General features: G+C 36.7%; 1 pseudogene; it reads left to right on the forward strand.

Annotated features, from left to right (window-relative positions):
- The first annotated feature begins 8,710 nt into the window (after positions 1–8,710).
- LOC148770158 (uncharacterized) lies at positions 8,711–9,976 on the forward strand (annotated as a pseudogene).
- The last annotated feature ends 379 nt before the right edge of the window (positions 9,977–10,355 follow it).

Below are 10,355 nucleotides of genomic sequence, written 5' to 3' on the forward strand. Positions count from 1 at the left end.
GCTTCTTGAATTGAGATGATTACGCCAAATTTTGATAGATAGGCGTTTGAAACAATGAATTCACCTCTAAGGACTTTTAATAAACTCGATTCTTAAGAGTTCAAAAGTCTCCACTTTTGCTCTTAAGACAATGGATCGGGCTTTCAAAACAATTCAACAACTAGTCCTTACCTCCCCTTCTAGTCTCTTCTTCTTCTTTTTCTTTCTCTTTTTTTATTATTATTTTTTTATTTTTTATTTTTTTATTTTTTTCTCTTTTTTTTTTTTTTTTTTTTTTTTTTTTCCGAAGAAGAAGAAGGACCTTATAAAAAATTTCGACCGAACTCCAAGGGTTAATTTTTCAAAAATCTCCACTTATTCTACCTTATACACATTGGCTAAAAGAAAGAACACCGTTTCTCCAAGGCTCAATCAAGGTTCGACTGATAAAAATTTAAAGGTAGGCTTGAAAGGCTCAAACGGTTCAAAGATGGCCCAAATCACTTCCCAAATTGCTCAACGATTTAATATTTCACTTTGTAAATTCATAAGATAAGTTCTAAAACCGAATAGCATATGATATAACATAAATTAACTCAAATTTTAAAACACAAAACTTTCAACCAAAGCAACGCATAATTCGAGATTCCTAACAATGACTCCTTCTTACGACACTTTGAATCAAAAGCTCACCAAAATTCGATCAAAATCAAGATAAAACAAGCAATTTCATCATTAAACATCGACCATCTTTCATCATCATGATTCATCGACGCATTTATCTCAAGCAATTATTTTACTTTTTTTTTTTTTTTTATTTATTTAATTTTTTTTTTCGAAAGCAATAACTAAACTAAAAAAAAAAATTCTAAGGCATGCAAACTAAAAATTAAAGCACATAAAACAAGTAATTTTCCACCCCCAAACTTAAAATTTACATTGCCCTCAATGTAATTAACACGAAGTTTAAGGATAGAATACACCTGACTTAGTCGAAGGTCCTTCCAAGGGATGCACTCTTTGATGTTCGTTTGCTCGACCTTTAACGTCCGATCCCTTAGTGTTTGATTTTCGACCTGAAAATTAAAACAAGATTAAATTATTAGTTTGCGCATGCACAAATACTAAGAAAAATAAAAACAAAGAAAAATAACGAAAATCGATAAATGCTCGGGTTGCCTCCCGAGGAGCGCTAAGTTTTAAGTCTTCAGCCAGACTTTCCTTCTTGAAATTGTTATGTCCAATCCAAAGCCTTGTAGATTGCGCATCCACCCATGAGCTCTATCACTTCAATTTCCACCAAGGCCTGGATAGCATTGCAATATGTTACGATACACCTTAGCTTGTAGTCTTTTTTTGTGGTAATCAATCGGTACGAAGCCAAGATAGGATGTTCATCGGCCGCTCCCTCAAATCGGTATACAAAAATCTCCAGTCTACGTATAACCTCCACCTCGAACACATTAGCTTTCTCATCGACCACTATTGATGTCTTCAAATCCACATTTAGATCAACGACATGGTCCACAACTAGAATATCTTCAATCATTACATCCATCTCCTTCTTCTCTTGTTCTGAGGTACCTTCGTGGTTTAGCTCGATTGCCTTCTCAGATTCATCATGTTCAAGTGTCTTCGTAATTTCTATTTCTCGCATATCGACACTATTTTCTGGACATGGAAATTGTTTCTCACCGCAGACTTCACCCAAATTTTCTTTGATATAACCATTGCCGATTTCGTCTGGAATATTTTCAAGCGACTCAGATTTTAATTTGAGTGTCATCTCTTCCAATTGTATCTCCATGTTTCGAAATGATGCTTGAGTGGACTTCATGAATTCGCCAATGATGGATACCAAATCAGGTTGGTCATCAGTGGTCTGCTGCTGCTGCATTGGATAATAATTTTGAAAATCATCAAATTGTGGCTCTCTATGTTGAAACTCGTTCAAATCTTGATCTTGAAAGCTTTGCTCGTATAAGTTGTGGGTGTAAGTGTTCCGATAACCTCCGTTGGTAATTTCGTCGAAATTCGTCGCTATTGGTGATACCCAACATTGACCGGAATAATGATTTCCACCACATGCTGAACAAAACGGAGGCATATCATAGGTGTTTTGGAGGTATTCGTCAGATGTAAGCCATTCATATCCCGTTTGAGGTGCCCGAACATTGTAACCAGACATGAAACAAAAACAACAAAAAATAAAAATTAAAAATAAAAATAAAAATAAAAATTAAATGGCTGAAGTAAGAAAAATTGCTCAAATTTGATATTAGAATAAATAGATAATTTAGCCGTATTCCCCGGCAACGGCGCCAAAAACTTGTTGGGAGCTAAATACCTAACACGCAAGTGCACGTATCGCAAACAAGTAGTAAAAGTGGACTCGTGAGAGTCGGATGTCGATCCCACAGGGAATACGTAAATTATCTAATCCTAAGTACCAAATTCTAACAACTATGATTTTTATCCAGCCTACGCAAGGTTGTCAATTTATTCAACTAAATAATTAAACTAATTATGAAAGCAAATAAACACGAGAAAATATCAATATAAAACGGACCTAGGATTTTATCTTCCCCCTATGCAAGAATTGCTCACCCAAAACCCCTCAATTATGAAATATATGATTCATGATTATTGTTGGGTTTCGGGCACGCATACGCAGCGGAAAACAAAAATTTATGCGATTTAAACGACTTTAAAACACATAAGAACATGCCCGATAAATTAAATTCAATTAATTGCGTACCTTTGCGCTTCCAGCGAAATTAAAACAACATACATGCTAATAAATTTAACCGAATTTAAATCAATTAACATGCTCGCGTTTTAAATCAAATAACATGCTCGTAACGATTTAATCGATTACACATAATCACATAAAATCATACAAACACAAGCACGAAATCATAGTTTAAACTAAACCCTAAACGAAACTAGGGTTTCGTATATTTACCTCTTGACGCGTGAGGTAGGAGCGATTAGCACTTCGTGATTACTACGGAAACCAATCCGTAGAATCGGGGCAGCAGCGGTGCGTGGGCAGCAGCGGCGCGTGAGGTCACGGCGGCGCGTGTGGTGTACGCGCGGCTTCGGGGCGGCGCGTGGGGCAGCGTGCGGCTTCGGCTCGTGCGTTGCTCCTCGATTCTTCGATCTACAGTCTTCCTCCTCTCGGATTTCACCTCGTATACTTCGATCTACTAAATCGTGGCACTAGACACGAAGTAGTTAGAATAAAACGGAAAGAAAATAAAAGGAGAAAGAATACCGAACAAGAACCGCCGACGAACGGCCGGTTCCGGCGACGGAGCGGCGACGGTGGTGCGGTGGTGGCCGCGCGGGAGAGGGGGCGAGAGAGAGAGGGTCGGCCGCTTAGGGTTAGGGTTTGTGTTTTTTGTGCAAGGGCTATAAATCATGTATTTATAGTCCCTTGTATAAAACCCTAGCGGGCTTAAGTTGGACTGGACCCAACTGCTTAAGCTCGTTAGTTTCTTTACTCGCTCGTATCTCTCAATTCAATGATCGAAAAATTGTAACGATTACATTTTCCGAGTCATTATAATTTCCTCGTCATTACGAGTGCCATCTCTTATTTTCCAACTTTCCAAAAGTGGAAACCCTAATTCAGTGCACTTTCTAAATTTGGAAATTTCCCGATTTAGAAAGTCCACTAAGATGTTCGCCTATTCTTTTCCTTTTCTTATTCTCATTCGTAATTCCAAATTACGAATGTTGGATTCAATCATATTGACTTCCAATCATGCAAAGATAAACTATTTTATCTCTGACCGTTTATTCAAAGATCTCATGTGCACGAGCAGTGTGACCCTCGATGGTTCAGGTGTAAGCTAGCCGTGGGCCCACAACCCTTTGTGGTCAAAACTCGTCCCCTTCGAGTTACGATTAAGATGAAGCTCGTTTCACCTTAATCACCCAACGAATCAAGATTGGCGTCTAGCAACTACGCGTCATGATTCCCTAGATACAAATGAAGTGCCTGCAAGAACCTTCAGATATAGTTAACGTACAGTACGGTCCCTTCGATACATATGTCCCGATCGAACTAGAGGCATTGGTTCATCGAGACCTCTTTATATGTTCGATGACGGTGCGATCGTTCCAAGTGTTGTAATCCTTACGTGCATGACTTAGAGAATCGAATTCTCTAATCATCACTTAGTCAGCTCTGGCCAGAGACTTAGAATGATTACAAACTTTCAGAACACACAGGACATCCAAGACTATTCTAGCGATCGAATCCCCGACTACAATGCACAGACCTCCCACTAGATTTCGGACTGCACGAACACTGGCCCTTGGGATGGTCCTCGGTGGAACTCAGGGACAGGTCACGATACAGCTGGTCCTCTAGTGAAGTCACGGTGATGTCTAGGTCATAAGGACTAATGGTGTACAACTATACCATAGATATCTCTACTCGATTATTGGGAACCACTTAGAGATTTCTAGGGTGAGGGAGTTCAGTGAACTCGTCAACTTACGAGCACCCACTTATGCATGCCGATATCACAATACCGTTTACTGATGAGATGCAGTACACATACACTAAGTGCTAGTCTTAATGGGAAAGGCCGATATCCTCATTAGTGGCGTAACCCTTCGACTAGGAACACGTTTAACAGTTATAATACTTAAGTAAATATCTCACGATCCTAACGATCAATTACTAGTACTTGTAATAACTGTAAGGACTATATCTATGCTTGTGACAAAGGGACAAAGATATAGAATGCCAAGATGTTTTATCATTAATACGAATGAAGGTTCGTTTATTACAATAATAAATACGAAAGACCACAGCCACATGTTGGCTTGTTGGTCACCTACTCTAACAATTATTAACCCGAGACACAAATTTACTCATAACCCGCTGTCGCGTGTATTATGAGTCTATTATTCATAAACGGTTCACTATATGTCTATGCAAACAAATTATGAATAAAGCATTAACTAACAAGTCTCGTAAATGGCTACCTAAGGTGATATCTGTATGTCTATGATATCACATGCAATTGACACACTCATCCGGTGAAAACTACTCGAAGGTTCTTCAACTAACCGTCTAATTATCAAAATAGCTCTGTCGAGTCAATCCCAATAATCACATATAAAGCACATAAATTGATCAAGTTCATGCACTAACAAGCATAACAAGTAGAAGAAATAATCATAAAATCATAATCTCATAATCTCAAGAAAACGGTTTCACCATCCCCACATAGGGTTCCAACAAAATCCTAGATTAAAAACTTAGCTACTCATGACGAAAAACATAATAAACGTAATAAAAGTCATAGATTAAGAAAAGATAGGTGAAAGAAGAATTATGATGAAGATTTGTCAATTCTCCGTCTTCGATTCTTCGTTCTCTCGCTCCTCTCGCTCCAAGATTGTGTCAAAAGTCTCCTGTGATTCGTGCTTGGTTTGGGCTTAAATAGTTGTCCCAACTTGGTAGATGATTCTAGGTTTCCTTGTGTGTTTAAAAGTCCAAAATTGCCTCCAACGTGATTTGGCACGGCCGCGCGAAAATCAGTGCAATTCTCGCACGGCCGCGCGAGAATCGCCAAACCTTCTGCCCAAATTCAGCATTTGGCACGGCCGTGCCAAAAATAGGCTAATTTTGGCACGGCCGTGCGGGCCTGTTTTCAGCCAATTTCAGCATTTTTTGATTATTTCACTTTTGGCCCATATTTTCTCCAAAATTGCAGTTTCGACCCCAAACTTTTCCAATACTTCAATTTGTACCTAGAATACAATAAATCAACTTTTTAAGCACCAATTATCGTAAATTCACACAAAAAGCTCAAATAAAAAGATACGATAAAGTGTAAAAATATACACTTAACACACCCCCAAACTTGATCTTTTGTTTGTCCTCAAGCAAAAACTAGGAACCTTCAAATCAACACTTTCAACAAATGCTTCTCTTCACATAGATTAATGGTCAATTTCATGTTTTCAGAACTTGCAATTATCATGACAATTCTCAAAAATTTACAAGCTCGTAATTCAAAGATACGTATTCACTCACCATTGCTAAAAACCACAAACCATGCTATCGCTTCAAGTATCCCATATTTGTAAATTAAAAATTGAGAAAATTTATACTTACATATTAATATTCAACTCCAAATACTCACCAAATTTCTGTACTCGGCTAGTATCAAATAATTGAGCTATTGGGATCATTGGGACTTTTTTGCTTTCAAATGTTGGGCTTTTTCGTTCAAGGTAGGAGATATGGGTATAGGTGGGTATGCTTCTTGAATTGAGATGATTACGCCAAATTTTGATAGATAGGCGTTTGAAACAATGAATTCACCTCTAAGGACTTTTAATAAACTCGATTCTTAAGAGTTCAAAAGTCTCCACTTTCGCTCTTAAGACAATGGATCGGGCTTTCAAAACAATTCAACAACTAGTCCTTACCTCCCCTTCTAGTCTCTTCTTCTTCTTTTTCTTTCTCTTTTTTTATTATTATTTTTTTATTTTTTATTTTTTATTTTTTTCTCTTTTTTTTTTTTTTTTTTTTTTTTTTTTTTTCCGAAGAAGAAGAAGGACCTTATAAAAAATTTCGACCGAACTCCAAGGGTTAATTTTTCAAAAATCTCCACTTATTCTACCTTATACACATTGGCTAAAAGAAAGAACACCGTTTCTCCAAGGCTCAATCAAGGTTCGACGGATAAAAATTTAAAGGTAGGCTTGAAAGGCTCAAACGGTTCAAAGATGGCCCAAATCACTTCCCAAATTGCTCAACGATTTAATATTTCACTTTGTAAATTCATAAGATAAGTTCTAAAACCGAATAGCATATGATATAACATAAATTAACTCAAATTTTAAAACACAAAACTTTCAACCAAAGCAACGCATAATTCGAGATTCCTAACAATGACTCCTTCTTACGACACTTTGAATCAAAAGCTCACCAAAATTCGATCAAAATCAAGATAAAACAAGCAATTTCATCATTAAACATCGACCATCTTTCATCATCATGATTCATCGAAGCATTTATCTCAAGCAATTTTTTTACTTTTTTTTTTTATTTTTTATTTATTTATTTTTTTTTCGAAAGCAATAACTAAACTAAAAAAAAAAATTCTAAGGAATGCAAACTAAAAATTAAAGCACATAAAACAAGTAATTTTCCACCCCCAAACTTAAAATTTACATTGCCCTCAATGTAATTAACACGAAGTTTAAGGATAGAATACACCTGACTTAGTCGAAGGTCCTTCCAAGGGATGCACTCTTTGATGTTCGTTTGCTCGACCTTTAACGTCCGATCCCTTAGTGTTTGATTTTCGACCTGAAAATTAAAACAAGATTAAATTATTAGTTTGCGCATGCACAAATACTAAGAAAAATAAAAACAAAGAAAAATAACGAAAATACCTAACACGCAAGTGCACGTATCGCAAACAAGTAGTAAAAGTGGACTCGTGAGAGTCGGATGTCGATCCCACAGGGAATACGTAAATTATCTAATCCTAAGTACCAAATTCTAACAACTATGATTTTTATCCAGCCTACGCAAGGTTGTCAATTTATTCAACTAAATAATTAAACTAATTATGAAAGCAAATAAACACGAGAAAATATCAATATAAAACGGACCTAGGATTTTATCTTCCCCCTATGCAAGAATTGCTCACCAAAACCCCTCAATTATGAAATATATGATTCATGATTATTAACCCGAGACACAAATTTACTCATAACCCGCTGTCGCGTGTATTATGAGTCTATTATTCATAAACGGTTCACTATATGTCTATGCAAACAAATTATGAATAAAGCATTAACTAACAAGTCTCGTAAATGGCTACCTAAGGTGATATCTGTATGTCTACGATACCACATGCAATTGACACACTCATCCGGTGAAAACTACTCGAAGGTTCTTCAACTAACCGTCTAATTATCAAAATAGCTCTGTCGAGTCAATCCCAATAATCAAATATAAAGCACATAAATTGATCAAGTTCATGCACTAACAATTATAACAAGTAGAAGAAATAATCATAAAATCATAATCTCATAATCTCAAGAAAACGGGTTCACCATCCCCACATAGGGTTCCAACAAAATCCTAGATTAAAAACTTAGCTACTCATGACGAAAAACATAATAAACGTAATAAAAGTCATAGATTAAGAAAAGATAGGTGAAAGAAGAATTATGATGAAGATTTGTCAATTCTCCGTCTTCGATTCTTCGTTCTCTCGCTCCTCTCGCTCCAAGATTGTGTCAAAAGTCTCCTGTGATTCGTGCTTGGTTTGGGCTTAAATAGTTGTCCCAACTTGGTAGATGATTCTAGGTTTCCTTGTGTGTTTAAAAGTCCAAAATTGCCTCCAACGTGATTTGGCACGGCCGCGCGAAAATCAGTGCAATTCTCGCACGGCCGCGCATCACTTGGATGAATGGGATGGTAATAATGCGCCTCGAAATTATAAGGAATTTTTCAATATGAAGCATGCGAAGGCTCGAAATGTAATAGAAAGATCCTTTGGGCTATTGAAGTCACGTTGGGGCTTCTTGCGCACTAGTTCGCATTATCCTATCAAAGTCCATAACCGTATTATCATGGCGTGTTGCTTGTTACAAAACTTTATTCGTAAAGAAATGCCCGTGGACCCATTGGAAACAAGACTTGCACCCATCCACAATGCCACTAATGATCCCGAACTTAGATTTATTGAAAGTGTAGAAACTTCACAACAATGGGTGTCGTGGAGGGACGATATTGCGAGAGCCATGTACGATGAGTGGAGGAGCAGACGATAGTTTTAATTAATTTGACTAATTTGCAACAATATGTATTTTTTTAATTATGCTAATGAATTTCGAGTTTAATTATGCATTTTTAACTGTATTAATCTCAAGTTTATTACTATAGTTTATTGTGTATTTATTATTTGATTGTTTTACTTTATTCTAATACAATATATACGTTGAGTTTAGTACAGGTTAAAATGAATTCAAATGGGACAAAAAAAGGCTTGGGTGTTCGAAAGACGGACAAATCTAGAAGGTTATGGTCCATTGTCGAAGAACAAGCTTTGATTAACGGTTTGAAGGACCTGGTGCTCACGGGTTGGAAATGCGACAATGGATTCAAGACGGGGTTCCTTGGGATTCTACAACTTCATATGACGAGCGCATTCCGGGTACCGATATTAGGGCGGATCCTCGCATTAACTCTAAGATACACGTATGGAAGAAGACTTATGGCTCTTTCTCAACTATGATGACCCGTAGTGGATTTGGATAGTGTGATGCCACTAACACCATCGACGTCGAGAGTGATGATGTTTGGGAGACATATGTGAAGGTAAGCGTCAAATTGCTATGTTTTATCTAATCTACTTCTCATTGCAATAAATAAATTCATGATAAATGTGTTTTATATACTTGAAACAGACAGATTCGAATGCTCGTACAATACGGTATAAATCGTTTCCCTATTATAAGGATTGGCTCGAGATCTTTGGTAAGGACAGAGCGACTGGGGAAAACGCGGAAGATTTTGTTGATATGGTGCAAACTATGGAAGACAAACATGACATAAATAATGAAGGAGGTGGTGATTATGTGCCGGAGATGCCATTCAATTTACAGTCTGAAGCCACCGAGTTTCAGTCGAACGATTCGCGGTAATGTCTTCTTTCTCCGAACAAACTGAAGGTCGTTTGGGTGAAATTGCTAAGAGAATAGGTTTTGAGCAAGATCGTACGGCAAGAGCTCGCAAAGAAGTGTACGATGCACTTAAAAATATGAATTTTCTTGGGGTTGAACAAAAAATACGTGTTGCGAAATTGCTTGAGAAGAACACGGAGGAGCTTGATCTATTCTTAAGTTTGCCCGAAGCAGAACGAAGCATATATGCTAGTATGATTGCTGAGACTTCTGCATAAAAGTTGTTTAGCTTCAATCTATAAGATTTTGTTATTGCGGACGACTTATGTGGTTAATTGTTTAAGTGTTTTTTTCTTCCCAAACTATGAATTTAAGCTTATGAATTTGGGTCTGTAAGAATTTCTTGCGAAATGATGACTTGTATTTCAAATTTATTTATTTATGTGGTCAAAAAATGTAGAGTTTCAAAGTTTCCTAAATTTTAAGTTTCCTAAGTTTTAAGTTGGAATCTATTCTGAAAATTTTAAAGTTTTGGATATTGTTGGTGTAGTTTGTGTACAATACAGCAAGTTAAAAAGACTATGCCACTTGGTGAAGAACCATTTACTACTACATATTGAAAATTTGGTCCTTACACATTACATTTAAAAAAAAAACAGAAAAAACAAAGAAAAAAAAAACCTAATACTGCATAATAAAAA

Source organism: Erythranthe guttata, chromosome 6 (genome assembly GCF_056151865.1).
Source record: "Erythranthe guttata isolate IM_541 chromosome 6, IM_541, whole genome shotgun sequence".
Classification (NCBI taxonomy): domain Eukaryota; kingdom Viridiplantae; phylum Streptophyta; class Magnoliopsida; order Lamiales; family Phrymaceae; genus Erythranthe; species Erythranthe guttata.